Source organism: Pollicipes pollicipes, unplaced genomic scaffold, assembly GCF_011947565.3.
Source record: "Pollicipes pollicipes isolate AB1234 unplaced genomic scaffold, Ppol_2.1 Scaffold_6138;HRSCAF=7277_pilon_pilon_pilon, whole genome shotgun sequence".
NCBI lineage: Eukaryota > Metazoa > Arthropoda > Thecostraca > Pollicipedomorpha > Pollicipedidae > Pollicipes > Pollicipes pollicipes.
The window spans coordinates 23,215,549-23,228,840 of NW_023596818.1; positions in this window are offsets into that span (position 1 = coordinate 23,215,549).

A 13,292-nucleotide genomic window follows, 5' to 3' on the forward strand; every position below is an offset into this window, starting at 1 on the left:
ACAGACCCCATTCACTATTTTAGGACATACTGCGGCAATACCAGTGTTGGAAAAAAACTGTTGCTGCCGGTCTGCTATCAGATCGTACACTTCTTATGATTCAACATAGTACATTATCATTTTGTGAGCATTGCTGCCCTGTTTAATATTACAGCTATGACCGGTTTCTAAGGCTGCAGTCCCTGAAATGATATTCTATACTTTTTTACAGCCTCTAAGTCAAATTTCTAGCTCGTAAAATCCGTATCTGGAAAATACGTACTCCCCAACCCAGACCCACATACCAGAAATTCAACATTTGATTACCTATTTCATGGCCTGGTTTATGTAGATGAAGGGGCAACATGCTTAGTGGGGCTATTGTTTATTTCGGGTTTCGGGTGCTGCGATTAATTTTGGTCGCATGACCATCCTTTTTAAACTTTAGCAAAGCTCTGGTTTCAGCGCCGCTCAAGGAACAAAATCGTGAATTTTTCCATCATCATTTAGGTAGCTTACATATGATAGCCACCCGCAGCCATTATCGAGGTGCAGCCACTTGCACTGATTATGGATGGGTAATGCTCTCGGAGCAGAATGAGAGTTCTTGGGGATAGATGTCCCCAGCCAGCGTTTTCTATATGTGTTACTCACCACGAATGCTATCTTGAAAACAATTTAGCACAGAAACATCGGCATGAAGTTAGTGGGGTTTCATTAGCATTTCATCTGGCATAGTATTTAGTTGAATGGCAATCACCCTATAACACAAGCTTAACCGTCACCCTTTTAGGGGTGGGTGTGGCATGCGACCCCCTTCGGTCTTCTAACGATATCTCTCCGGCATATTGTGCAATCGCGCCTACATTTCCATTAGCCCTTGAGTCAATCTATTATGCATGTTATAAGACCAAAAACGTGCCCCTAGGATTTCTGGTTTTCTAGGAGCGACTATTTTTAAGCAGCACTGCACAGTGGACCACGGTCAGCGCCGGTGACGGGCGGCAACCGACGATTCCGCGGACCGCACACAGTAGGCCGATACTGCTATATTAACGGAGCCCTACAGTACGAACATGCATATAGAATTTAAAAAAGAACACTCGTGTGAAAACTCAGTGCCACTTAAAACGTAATTTCATACAAATGAGCATAAAAAGCTGAAAAGACGATTTTCAGAATATGGCCTTTGGCCTGGCCTAGTGGGGTCAACTATGGACCAAGCAACATCAAACTTGAAGGTCAAAGGACCATGAAGACCGATCGAGGGTTTTCATTTAGACCAATCCACTAGTCGCATCGCGAGGCTCTGTCTTTCGGAGTTTCGAAACGACGTGAGTTGCATGGAGCATAGCGAGCCATTCGCATTAATCAGGGTAAGGGTTAATGAATGAGCCATCACCAAACATCATGTTTGGCATACCCATCATACAGTTAAGATTTGTACTGGTGTAGGCTTAATGACATAACCACAACATAAATTAGGTCAATAGGTAAAGAGATGTGCAAAAGAAACCTAACAGAAACGGTCTGATGAAATCAGATTGTATGCATGCCCATCAGGACTTTCCTGAAGATAGCTCAATGTTAAAGATATAGCATCAACCCCGCGGTAATGCTAAGTAAAGCTGTCTGGCGACAAGTTCACAGGAGACTAACATTCCAATAACTGTGTGTCTAATTGGGGATGTCAATGAAACCATATGACAGACCCTGCGGGGCTGCCAAACGGCATCAACTACACATTAACACTTTGTCTACTTTAAACAGAATGTTCCAAATCCCGTAAGCCGCTCAGTGCATTCGCGAGGAACATTATTCACATAGATAAGACAGATGAAATAGCCTTATTCCTCGGAGAAAAACTAGGATAATGAAAATAAAGATTGGTCGATATTTCGGCAACATGCCTTTATCGAAGCAATAGTACTTCTGCTATTGTTTCGATAAAGGCATGTTGCCGAAATATCAACCAATCTATATTTCCATTGCTCTGGCCTTTCTCCGAGGAATAATGCTATTACTGTTGTCTTATCTATGAGAATGTTCCAAATTTTAAGAAATTGAGGCAGGTATCACTTATGATGAAAATGCTCATTTGTAACTACTGGTATGCTTTTAAGCGCAAAAGACTGCTGCACACAACAATATTTCACGATGTAGCAAATATTTTCCCCAAGACGCGATCGTTTCACTACGTAATTACATCTTTTTGTGACGCCTGGGTCGCTACGAGACTGGCTGTGTCAGAATTGCCACAACGGACCGTCTGACTACGCTTGTACTTCTTCAACTCACCGGAAGTTGGTCTTTTAATCTATGTGCACGACATATACTTGCTGATCATTGCGCTCGCGTCTTTGGGCCCTTTCTTTCCTGTATATTTTCCGTGATAACATACTTTTTATTTGTTTTTCTTCTTAGTTACGGCAATATTCGGAAACTATTGACTAGAAGGACTGTCGCAAATACCTGTATCGTGTGTTTTTTCACCAAAGTATGCCTTATGAGGATATAATTTGCGTTAAGTCTCTATGACTTTATGCACTTCTGAGTGACCCTACACCAATTCGCGTGAGCCTAGCTCAGGAACGAGAGGATCTGAAGCTGCGCCGTAAACTTCAGAGATTGATCAGGAAGTTTTGGCCTATTTATTGCCTGGGTTCGTGAGTGATGCGTGACAACATCCCTAGAGGACAGATATTCACAGTACGTGGCATACAGCAAACAATTTCATACCGATATGGTGTGACCGTTGTCTTCCTTTTAACACCATAACTGTCAGTGGGTTTTGTGCAAAGCCTTCGTTGCTTCACCTTGTATTGATGGTAAAGTTCGAGATACGGCACTATTCCAACGACGGTTGCCCAGATCCCTTCCCTGCCCGCGCATCGCGCACCGTCCCGACCTCGCTGCCCTGTCACGTGACCCACCGCCGCCGGCTACGGGCGGACGCCCGCTGACCCAGGGTCATGCGGCGGCCGACCGGGCCAGGTTCGAGCGCGCCAGACGCACGTCCAGCCTTACACTTGTTTCGGAGTAACTGTTGAAATGGATGACCTCAAACAATCCTTCACACGCATAATGGTAGCTGAGAGTAACTTAATATGGTTGTCAGGCAATAACATACTCAACTTAGCAAGCATCACAGGGGTGTAGCTTTCTCTTTTGTTGGGGTCATTGAGCCCCCCCCCCAAGCAGGGGGGGGGGGTTAGTTTCCTATTCAGACGGGCTGCAACCCCTCCCCCACATCAAGCTTCATGAAGCCCCGCCCCCCCCCCCCCTCCTTTAGCTCTCAGCAGTAATTGGACCAAAACGGAGGGTAATTTCTCCAGAGGAAAACGTATGTGATTGACAAAAGCCCGCTGCAAAAGCTATGCAGTTGTCTTCGTCCGTGGTCCACTGCTATCAGTTGTTTAAATAGATTGGGGAGAGGGGGAGGCTGAGGCTGATCACGTTTATCCAGCCTTTCTCAAAGCCTAATTTCTCAACGAATTTTGACCACTTCAGTTTGCGCCTCCGATGTCAAAAAACCTTTATGGTATGAAATGTTTCTCAAATTAATAAAATGTTTTGATGAATTCCAGGACTGATGCGCTGACGACGAACAACTTTTCATCTTAAGCTCATGTCGAGCACAATTGTGTGAAAGGCTTAGAATAGGGTGCAAACCACGGACAAAAATCTTAATAAACCGACCGGTTGCGATTAGGGAGTATGTGTGTCGTTTTTCCTTCATCAAAAGGTAGCTCGATGCGCAAGACGATGCTATCATGCATAGCGACGAATCGGTGCACGTACGGACTATAAGCTGTGAGCAGTTTTGTTATGTACGTTCGGTTTTCCGCCAGGATATACTTATGTAGACACTGAATCTACATAACCTTCCCAATAGACATATCGATAATCGGGAGGAGAGTGCAGTAAAAGGCTGGCGACTGGATGTGCCACCAGGGAATCTTTGTTAAAGAGCTGGCACTACCAAGGCTTTGACACCTGCTGGGAGTAGATATAAGTAAGAATAGTTTTGAGCTCATGATGTTTCGATGTTATAAGTTGGAAGTTCTCATGTCCAAGGATAACCGGCCAGCAATATACCATGAGGTAGTGCCTAAACGATGACATCAAGAAGGCACTAATTTGGTTGCGAGCATTCCACGTTTGGAAGCTGCGCCCATAATCCCTTTTTACTAGAAAAAAATCGATCAGCACCTCTCCAATGTTTCTCATACCCCTTTTTGTGGTACAATCAGGTGAAAGATATACCACCAAACTGTGCTTTAAGCATCCCTTTCCCAAAAATGTACTTAATCGTTCCGAAAGCCGAAAGGGTTAAAACGCCTACCTTCGAACTCACCCACCCGTGGCAGGGTGGCATCGGATCGCCTACGGCGCTCGTTTTTTGTTCCTGACCGGAATGGCCTTCGGCGGTGGCGGCGGTCGCGCTACCGATTTGGTAACGTCAGAGTGCAGGGTGGACCGTGCCAAGCATTACGGCACGTTATGCTTCGCCGCAACATTCTGCCGTCGGCCCGAAATTGTGCGGTCGGGTGGTAGGGTCCGGGCTCACGAAAAAGGCGCTGCTTAGTTCAGGTGCTCATCCCAGAAATACGTCCAATCAAAAGGTCCAGGCCAAATCTTTAACACGCGCCCGGGTGGCCGGTCGGATACACTTCGCTGAGGTGGGGGTCAATTTGACCCCTCTGAGATTTCAAAAAATATAGAGCTAGAGACACCAAATTCGCAAGGTGTGTTTTCTTGTACACAGACTCACTTGTGTCAAAATTTGAGGTTCTTAGGTCATGACCTTTGGGAAGAATAACGTCAAACAGGCTCACTGTCGAAATTGGTGTCGAAAGTGTCCGAAGCCTTCTCATACAACTATTGTGAACCTGTAAACCGCTTCTAAGAAAATAGGTCACTAGTGCTTATTTAAGGTCAGTGACCTTGTTTGACATTGCGAAGGTCATGGTGGACAAAATGATAAAAGACCGCTTTGATTTTTGCATTTAAACAGGCGTCAAATTACGCTAGCCGGTGTGTTCCTAAAAGACGTTTAAATGCGTCATGTCAGGTCAGCGACCTATTCTAACGTTTAACAATTTCATAAAAGAAGCATCATACAGTTCCTGTTGTCAGTTAACTAAAAATGAGCACCAGAAAGTACCCTATACAGAAGGCTAGAAGGTAATAAAACGGGTTAGTTTTGACCTTGATCTGAACTTCAAATCTAATGATATGAAATAATTCTGGAAAAATCTTCGTGGGTCAAACTGACCCTTATCCGAGCGCGTGTTTAAAGAGCTCATGGTCGCCTCATCAAAACGCAATAAGATTCAATACACCCCATGGATACTGAGAAAGCAATCACTACGGCATAGATATGGAAATCGAGTATGTACGTTGGGCGTATCTTCTATTCTGCAATCGTGCGAACGTAGTTGAGCGTAAATATCTTCCTTCTCGTGAGAACGGATGCCCGGAACACTGGGCGAGGTCTCCAGATTGCCCGTGTGGCTTCACCATACGGTAGCATCAGATCCGCGAAGAAGTCGTAGAAAGGCGAAACAAACGGACTTTGGCTATGTGAAGCGATCACTTATGCGAGGTGGCCCAGACAAAAGGTAACTCACGTTTGGCTCTACAGCGAGGCAACGAGAGGTGTATTTCTCCCACGATTAAGACTTCGGGGGCATTGGAATCATCATTCACTGGCAGAAGTGACCAAAGATAAACAAACAGACAAAACAAACAAGCAAACAAAACAAACAAAACAAAAACCAAAGAAATGACAGGCATCAGTGATATCACGTTCGTCAAATCGTGACTCTGCAGAAGATCATTATTTGGGGACAAAAACGAGGATCCTGTGAACATCACCTCAGAGCGCTACACCGCTTCCGTTGTAATGCCGTTCTGGGCGATCCTAAGACGTTGGGGGGGGGGGGGGGGGGGGAGGGGGGGATTGATCGGGGCGGGGAGTGGATCCAGCGGGACGGGGCAACACAGCACACGGTACGGGTCTCACTGGATTAGTTGGTGGAGCATTTCCCTAGAATTTGCATCAGCGTAAGACCGCCTAGCCGTAGCCTCCCACTCGCCTGATCCATGGCCCCTGGGCTTCATACTGTGGGGCAACATCGGGATCCACAGCCACATGGATAAGCCAGTCAACGACTAAGAGCCAAGGTCGCCTTCGGACATGCGATGGGATTCGTTGCTGTCAAGAAGGATGACTGGACATTCGACCACATACGGCATGCTCAGTTGTTGTGTATTCTGGACTGACAGATGGCCCATCTGGTGCATCTTTTGTAGTCACGACTTGACGGATGTAGTCTCTGATGGCTACCACCGTCGCTGCTTGTGTATGGCTATTGAATTGGTAGTTGAATACAAGACACGATTATGCACAGCAAATGCACTTACCACTGTTGAGCAAAACGTTGGTTAACATTCATCCGCGCCGCTCTGTGCTTTAAGCAGCTCATGCATTTTCTATCCATTTTTCCCAATCCAACTGTGGTATCCCGCGAAAAATCTTCCAACAAACTGCCCTAACAAATGATGAAGCAGACATGACAAAAACTATGTGCCTACAGGATGCTAGTTATTAAAAGTATGGATGATGTTAATAGCGATATGTCTAGCTACCTAGTGCACAAACGGTCCACTACGCTGATGAATTGCATGCCTTTCCTTGGAACACTTCTGAGCCTTCCCCAAGTATATAAAGTGACGCTTCTCCGTGGTGTCAACAGTACTCTGTGAGCCGAATGGAACCAAAAAATCACTCAAGAAATGTGCAAGAATGCGCTGGAAACTTAGGCCTACGCTAATTTATCAGATCTCACCCATTCATCGTGCCACCTTGTAACGACGGGTGCAAAAGGCTTCGCTCACTCCTGCTGGCACTCCTGCTCCCTTAAACGTCCCCGCAGCTATGTCCACGAGGCCAGTAGGCCTAGCCAAGCCAGTATAGACGATTTTTCACCAACGCTGATTTCCAGAAATCTAGCGACATAAATCAACTCCTCGAGTCGGTCATGACATCATTTGGGACTTAAGCGGGTCAGTAGTGGTGGCTCCATCTGAAACAAAACTGGTATCGCGGTTCAACGGACGACCAATCCCTTTTACTGGTGATGTGAACCGCTCACCCGTATGGCAGCAGGCAGCAGGGCTTTTGGGTGACTCACCCCCGAAAACTGCAGCGCTAACAGGGCAGCTCAGACTCAAGTTCCAGCTGAAAAATCTGATCTAAGGATCCAAGCCAACCTTGATCGCGGTCTGCCGCAGCCGCCTGTTGCCCAGCAGCCTGCTGGAACACAGATGCCAGCCTTGCAACGCAGTGTCAGTGTCAGTGTCAGTCGTCATAGCAGGTCACGTCCTGCTGGCGTCGTGCGGTAGCGGAGGTCGGCAAACATCCGCTTGCCTGACGTTTCCCGCCAGAGTAAGAAGCAGGCGTGACAATCGCAAAATGCACCGACCACGTGATGCACCGCCTGGTTCTGGCCTTAGACAAAATGAACGGAATGAACAGCCCTGGGAAGCACCCAAATTTTAGATACCCACTATTTTGAACAAACTGGACTACAAACTTAACTAAGCACATGTGCTATTAAGTGCTTTATTATGTATCCCACCACTAACTATGGGCTGCAAAAGTATTTACAGTTGATGATATCGCACTTAACACCTCTTGATTTGTGTGCTAAAAATCGAACTCTGTGCGGGAACGAAAACTTCCCACAATAAGATGACCATGGCAAACTGCAATTGCTTTACGATGAAGGTGACATCTCTTCACCACATATATCCAGGCTCGTGTCGCTGACGTCGCTACCTTCTTCGCAAATTGTGCTGGAGTAACGATTCTCTCACCGCGCGCAACCAGTTCTACTGCATTCCTGCGTCTTGGAGCTGACTGACCTGCGATGGTTGCGGAGAACTATGTTTTAATCCACCTGCCCGGTGTTTCGACCACGGACAATCCAAGGGCAATCTACGGGCTGGTAAAAAACAGCGGATTTAGGTAATGGTTCATTTCATGCGTCACTTGACAGCGGTGACTGTCAGCACACGATTGCAGCATGCCGTAGCCACTTCGAAAAGGCGTGCGTAGTGATTACGAAAACCGGCGCGATAGTTACGCGGGAGGGGGTGAGTCAATTTGCTTCCCTCGAAGTTTTTTTGGAATAACATCCGAACGGTGCGATGTTGCCGCGCCAAACTTTGCCTTGCTATAGGTAATGGAATAGCTACCTTTACCCGTATAGCTACCTTTGGTATCCATAGATCACATATAACTTGCCAGGTCTCTGACATATAGGACGCCAAAGTCAGTCCATGGTAACAACGCAGGCAATTGGCGGGGACCAATTCAGTTTGATGCGAGAACGAAGTGTTTGACGAAGTTGTACAACTTTGAGATCGGTTGCTAGATGATCTAGGTGTCGGAAAGATAATTGAAATCAGGGCGACGACTAACTCCGCTGACCGTGAGTCAGGCATGAGGGTCTTTCAATGTCAAACCGCGCTTATTATCGGAAAACTTGCTTCATGGGGTAGGCCTGACGCTCATTTCTAGTTCTTTGATCACACGGACGTCAACAGACACCGTATTTTGACTTCATGCAGGTTAAGGGAGGTCATTGACATAAAGAACTCCGATTGTTTTTTGGTTTGGGAGCCGCACATCCTGAAATTTTTTAATTGGAACAGTGAGGACATTGTCGTAGGTTTTTGATCATTCCGACTTCCTGGAGGTCAAAAAGTTAACTGACTTCATAAAAGCGCCAGTGGCCCATTGCTTAGAAGAGGTTGTTAAGGTTAAAGCTGGCTGCGTAAAAAGTCCGAGGTACTCGCTCACCGACCTGGGACTTTAAACTTGTTTGACGTTATTTGACCCGAAGGTTATGACCTCCGGACCTAAAAATACAACGAAATGAGTTCACATAAAACCTAGACACTCTGATGATTTTGTGTTTCTAACTCCCTTATTTTTCAGATCTCGGGGGGTCAAGCTGCCTCCTCCAACCAAGCGCGTCGCAATGCGACTGGCCACTGGGGCGCACGCCCGCGACGCGTGCCCTCAAGCATGCGCTCAACCGCCACTGGAATCGGTGATTCAATACCGAGGAACGTTTGGGAAGGTCAGTTCATGTTTGTTTTTGGCCCAGTTATAGCACCAATGCGGATTGCATAAGTGGGAAAATCTGAAAAGAGTTACGACACGGGAGAACAGAAATACTGCCTATCATTTGGGATATATGCTATAGCTGAGCAAGATATATGCGCCTCTAACACACTTCGCACGTGTACTGTCCCATCATCAGCAGCATGTGATTCAAAATCAGTGTGAACGAATTTCAGCTTTTTCTCATTTGACCAGGGGTGTTGCTTTCTTTTTTTGTGAGGGCCCCCATTTGGGCCATCTCAATGTTGGCTTGCATCTCTCCATTATTTTGGCTGGAATATCACAAAATGCAGGAATAGTTGGTTATTACACAAAACCTACCTTTTTGGGCATTAATTGCTGCCCATGATTACTATTCTGCTCGAACTAATGTCTAGGTAATATACGCTACCACACATTGATGTTCGCAAAAACAGTCAGTCAAGTCCGTTTTAGACAGGCTTGGCCATCGAAAATTTGTCCACATCTCCCCAATAAAAATTTGCACTCCTCCTTCTGACAATATTTCACTCACCGGGATTACCTTGCAATTCTCGAGGCAGCAGACGACATGGGCCACGGGAAGCGTCGTGGGCGTAGCCGCCTGTGATGTAGAAAAGCGGCATAGTTTAATGACCCAGAACAGAGAACAAACTGAGCTTGGCCCCCCAACTGCTGCTCAGTGTGCAAATATGTTGTTATTTACAGATACAAATATGTATATTAGGCACCTTCATTGGATGGGCTATATGGTGTCCACGTCAGTATATGATAGCACAATGCAATGCTGACCACGTGTCAACAATACATGGTAGTCAAGACATGACAGTAAAAGCGCCAACCACAAAAGCAATTACAATTATCCCCACGCAATACAAAACAAACGTGACGCGGGGAAAATGTAAAGTCGGCTCCTATCACCTGAGCTCCGCTCGCTGGACAGTGTGGAGCGAGTCTGCTGCATTACTTCCTCCCTCGGGAAGTAAGAAATCCTCGCTCGTTCCAGGTCCAGGTCCATGACAGGCTTTTCAAACGCTCGCAGCCCGGTAGAAAAAGCTATGACGACGAATTCCGTTCGTACTCTGGGTAGCTGCGGCTAGCCATCCTCTACACCCCGCGTGCGGTGGGCGCACACGTCGGGGCGTCGAAGCAGTCGCTCGCGTAACGACTCAGATGCACCGGGTCAGTGGTGAGACGCCGCATGGTGACGATGTCACGGCCGGTGAGCATTTCCTCAGATTTAGACCAGCCCAGCTCTTGCAGCGATGGGTTCCCATGGTCGCTCCCGTTAAGGCCAGTGGCCGCCGGAGACGGTGACCCGGGTCCTGCCGGACCGGAGCGCCCAGCGGGCCGGTCTGCCACCGCCCTGTCACCACCTCGCACCGGGACCGGTTGGCACCGGCGCGCGACAGGCACCGGGTGCGGGCGCTTCCGGGCCGGGTCACCACCAACGGTCGGGCACGCGGTGAGAGGCTGGCTGCCGAGCGGCGCAGGGGTGCAGGGCAGAGGATGTGAAAAACGGGCGGGCACGCGGGAGGAGAGCGGGCTGCCGAGCGGCGGTGCAGCGTTACAGGCAGAGACAGTGGGACGGGATCAGCAGTGGGCAACGGTGAGCGTTAACGCGTGATATCGAAGCTAAGCACGAGCGATAGCCTCCTCCGCTCTATCTCTAATTCGCGCTCTCTCTTCTCTCCTCTCTCGCTCTATCAATCTCTCATCTCTCTCTCTCCTCTCTCTCTCTCCTATCTCTCCACTCTCTCCCTCTCTCTCCATTTCGATTCTCTCATCTCTCTCGTCTCTCTCTCTCTCTCTCTCTCTCTCTCTCTCTCTCTCTCTCTCTCTCTCTCTCTCGCCCTGCAAGGCCCAGTGCAATCTCAGCCACCAGGGCGACGCAGCAGCGGATGAGGGATCAGGAGGTGCTTACTCCAGCCCCTTGCAAGAGTAACAGTCCGGAAGCCATTTCCTCTTTTCTTCCTGCGGAGATGTCCCACTTGATCCAAGAAGCCCAGTGGAAAGTTTGCTCCCTACTGAAAATCCGTGCCCCCCCCCCCCCCCCCGCAGCGACCCCTGCCACGGGATCGAACTGCAAGAGTCAATATCGGCCACTGGTTACGAACCATCGCTCGCTCCAGTGGTATGGTCGAGTACCCTTGCCCAACGCACTGCGTTCCTTAGCGCAATAGTTCTCAACTTGTCCACCAGCGAGAACTATGTTACTCAAGAGTTGAAACATCATTCGTTGACCGACTTTGAAAAGGACCACGAAGCTCTTTGTACAGTTGCCTGGAATCGCTTGTAGTTATTCCACGTTGAAACATAATTTCCCGCAGACAAGCATCTCTTTTTGGTTAGGTCTTGGGCGGTGCCTCGTGTTCGGCGGAGTGAACTCGGAAACGGCAACATAGGCGGAAGGGTAAGAAAAGGGCAGGAAGAATAAGAGGTGAGCGTGAAGGAAAATGGTGACGATGGTGACACCGGGACTCCGGTTGGGGTCGATTCTTCTGACAAGACGATTCCTTACATGCCGTGAAATTCGCACGCACTGGTTCTGCGAATGTGGCTATCTTCATTCGGGTACGTGGTCTGTTAAATGTGAACTGCTTGCATCATCGCACCGTAAGACATGTTCAACTCAAGCATCATTATCACTTATTCAAAGGGAGTGTTCCACATTTATATGATATTTTGAACTGAAATAGCAATCTTGAAGATCTTTCGGTGCTTTTCATAACCATTTCCTTCCCAAGACTTAAACCCCCCCCCCTTCCCCTAGTTTCTGAGCTTCACGCCCGCGAAAATTGGGAGAGGCTTATCATGCAAAGACTGCCATTCCACAATCCAAGGCCAATAAAAATATGACTGTCGAGGCGTTTATATCCGGCGTTCGGGAGCACAGTTTCCATATATAACAGCCGTCAATTGGCTCTCATTCAGTATCGTGCAATGTGCGATGACGTCATCAAGCCATAACGCAATGAGAAGCGTATTTACTAAACAGATAATTGCGCTGTCTAGAGCAGCCTTTTCCACTTAAATGCATACCAGGAGTTGTAAGTGAGCCTGGTTTATCATGCCTAATGCTTGCTTTAATATCACATGTGAGCAAACTGTATTCAGACTGTACAGATTCATTTGCTGTCTATGTAATCATAACCTGCCTTCCTAATCACTCCTCTCTTCACATGAAACGCCATAAAGACATCAATGAGAGAGGCATTCATTCCGGGGCTTTTGACCGCATGGCCCCATCTGCCCGCCTGGAGGTGGCGCTACAAGCGCCCTTGGAGCCGGCCGCTGGAACTCCGGCGCGCCACACGGCCGGACCGGCTGCCAACGACACGCGCGTCGCCAGCGTCTGTGTTATACGCCCAACGTGTTTCCCGGTTACGATGCCCGACCTATCATCATGCCACCTTATGAATGAAAGGATTAGCTCTGAGACAGGCCAAGACAACTGCTCACAGATATTGGGCAAATGACCGCATGTAACTCATCACGAAAAATGTCTGTGCACAGTAGCGTCTAGGAAGTGTCTGGACCCCAGCCGCGCACCATAGCTCTGGAAATCTGACCCTTCAACATTTAAGGTGATTATGTGCAATGTGCCGGCCTGTAGACATCCTGATCAGTCAGACGGGTGCAAATTCATAGTCACGCACAGCTTCCACATTTCTGCAATGGCTGCTTAAGTGAAGACGGCATACTTATCACAGGATCTTAACATATATGGACGCTCGCATCATTTGTCACGTCTAAGTGCCACTTGCTATACCTCGATTGTGCGCTTTTCACCGGTTGAACTTAATAACCATGTGTCAACGTCAAATAACGCCAACGAAAGCAATTGCCTGCTTTCAGTTTTGGGTCCACACATAACCGATGTCATCAGCGGTAGTGTTTAACCCTCAAATACCCGGGTGACTCCTGGAGGCAACGCTGTTGAAATCGTGTTCTCTCTACGTCTTGGTGACTGCGGATTCGTTTTGGTGTTTGAAATCAGTGCATTATTGTCAGAGGTTTTCTTGAAAAATTGCAGCGCATTTCACCCTTAAATGCCGTTATGCTATTCAATGACAACAGCAGTTACGGTTGAAAATTTACGTTTCTATTTCTCTAAACGCTCAAGGCTATCTGA